The sequence below is a fragment of the Chaetura pelagica genome, unplaced genomic scaffold (assembly GCF_000747805.2).
Source record: "Chaetura pelagica isolate M959 unplaced genomic scaffold, ChaPel_1.0 scaffold456, whole genome shotgun sequence".
NCBI lineage: Eukaryota > Metazoa > Chordata > Aves > Apodiformes > Apodidae > Chaetura > Chaetura pelagica.
In genome coordinates this window covers 1,845,761-1,848,613 of record NW_009953574.1, presented here as the reverse complement: position 1 = coordinate 1,848,613, position 2,853 = coordinate 1,845,761, and positions in this window count along the sequence as shown.

Here is a 2,853-nt window from a genome sequence, read left to right as displayed (position 1 = left end):
CTATTTTCCATTTCTCCACACAAGCACCTAAGCCAACCAAACCTCCCAAGTCCTCTCCAAACAGACCCTAACGACCGGACCTTCCCCTCGCAGAACAGGGTCGCTCCCTGCATGGCCACATCCTGCCACCCCTCGCAAGACCTGGGCAGACAATTAGCCTTAATCCTCGTTAGTTCTGTCCGTTTCCTTTCAATCCTGTTACCACATTCCTCCGTGCACTGGAGCGCGGCCCAGCAGCCCCGGCGGTGCTGGTGACCCCACTGTGCCTCTCGGCTCCTGACCCGAACTGCACTGGTCCCAAGGGCTGCAACCCTCCTGCACTCATCTATCTTCACTGATTAGCTCTTAATCAGGAAGGCAGACGTGAACCAAGGGTGGAGATGAAAAGAGAAAGAAACTGGGGAAAGGGGTTAAATAGGAAAAAAACGGAGACAACCATGAAAACTCTGCCCAAAAGCAGTGTTTGAAGTCTAGCTACTTTCATATTTATAACGTTTGAGTCACTCCAGAAAACCTCTGCCAAAGTAGACGGAGTTAAGACTACTACATTCATTTATTTTGGAAGTTTATCCAAGCCTTTGGTTAAAGATAAACAACGTGCCTGGATGTGAGAGAACATCAGAGCCAGGCTGCCGGAGCGGCGGGGAGCTTCCACCCGCTTTGATAGCACCAAGGCAGGAGATGGTATCAGTGTGACCCAAAATGTACTTAGTTCTTCCTGGTGAGGCATGTGAAAGCCCTGAGAAGTTATTGCTTGTCCTTGGGAGGCATTCTTGCTATACTAATATTATGCAAAGGATTCAGCTTCGAAATCTCAGGTGCAATCAAGGCATTTAGACCTGACTCATTAATGGCTAAGAGTTAATAGGCTGGAGTTGTAATTCCTCTGTCTGGGGGCCTGGAAGTTCTTCAGCCAAATCTGTAAAAATATATATATATATATAAACAGATGCTCTACTGATTTGCTGCTGACGGCTGGAAGCACCAGACCAAAACACCCTGAAAACTAGAAATAAAAGCAGATTTAATCAGATCCCCACTGATCTCAAAAGCCAGCAAGTGCATCAGTATTCTTAAACCTGCTCCCATGTTTAAAAAGTGATCAGTAATGTGTCTTAACCACACTCAGCACTCAAACACATCCAAGGAAAACTCCCCAGGAAGGAAAAGTTTTAGGGAGCATAAGTCTCTCAAGAGCAGCATTTGCATGACAAGACTACAAATTAAGTCTTTGCAGCCTGCCACCCTCCTTTCAACTGAATGTTTAAGGCAACACCAACACACCAAAAAACAGGGTCTGTCTTGTGAAAAGCTGATCTGGGAACACATGGTTAACATATTGCCAAATTGGAGAGACACCCCAAAAGAGCCACAATGCGAACTTTGGGGACTTCAAACAAACAAATTCAAACTAATCAATCCGAAGGTCTGTTTTCTATTTGTGGCTTCGGGTTTGCTGTTTTATGTTTCTTTTTTTGTCTTTGCTGTTTGTTTGCTTTCAATTACCCGGGCCCCTCCTCAGCCTAACCTCTCAAACTGCCTGTGCCGCATGGGCCGGGAAGCAGGACACCACAGTCATGCAACTGCAAATGGAAGCTGGAGGATGCTCCTTCTTTAAAAGCCACTGGGTTTGCTCTGAAATTAGCTTTTTTTGGGTGTTTCCCCCCACAGCAAGGGTATGGCACTGGCAGTCTGGCGTCCTCTCCTCTGGAACAGGGACTATTTGCTGTTTCACAGGTCATCAGGAGGTAGCAAGCAAAGCTTAACAGATGTGGGTTTTATCACCTCAAGTGAAACTATTTTCTTTATGGGAACCTTGGTTTTTAAGGTTTTATCAGATCACTGCGATTACAAAAGCTTCACTTACATGCTCAAAAGCTCCTATAAAACCTTTAGTTCAAGGTTTATTTGGTCTAGGTGGTTTTCAACTTGGAGGAATGACTTGCAGACACAAGTAATTTGTCCTACAAGCTTTGACTGACTGGTCCTCTGGTGCACTCGAACCGTGCCTGCCTCCTGAGCAAAATTCCATCAACTCACTGACCAAAAGATGTTCTTTTAAGAATATTTAAAAAAAGAAAAAAAGGAAAAAAAAAAAGGAGGAGGGGGGAAAAAACCCAACCAACACAGCTCGCAGCAAAAAGGAAGTTTCAATTACTTTGTGAAATCAAGCAGAAAAATTAAGATCTAAGCAAACTTTATTAGCTCTGACAAGCAAATGCTGATGCCTTTGTTTCCGATGTGTGCAAAACTTATAGTGAGGAGGGGTGTGGGGGGGATTGAGTTTGATTTCTCTTTTTTTTTTTTAAGCCACGGATACTTTTTTTTTCTCTACAAGGTGCTTTGTTACAACTGGGTTTTGTAAAGATATTAAAACGGAAGGAACTGGCACAGAGCTATCACAAAGCAGCTAATTCTTCTCTAAGCACCCACCAACATCTCCACGTGTCAATAGTATTTCACAACCACCTTTATCTATGTAAAAACCCACATTAATAAGCCCTTCCCCTGTCTGCAAAGCTTGCCAAGCAGGGTAACAGCACAGATAACTTAAGAATTTAGAGCAGGTTAAGAGACTCCAGAAAAAGATACACAAAAGGCCAGATTTCCAAATGCATTTTGCACCCATGGGTTTGTTATTTTAAAGATAGCTTGGCTTATATTCAATTTGTGGTCTGCAGTCCAGGGGTGACAGGAGAGGTCTGTGAAAGCACACACACAGGCACTGGTGTGAAGCTGCCAATGCAGGCAAACTGTGCCCTCCCTGGAAATTAATTTTTAGAGGTCTCACAAGCTAAAACACTTTGGGAGAGCTGTACTATCCCCAGCTCAGCCCTACAGTGCTCCTGCTGA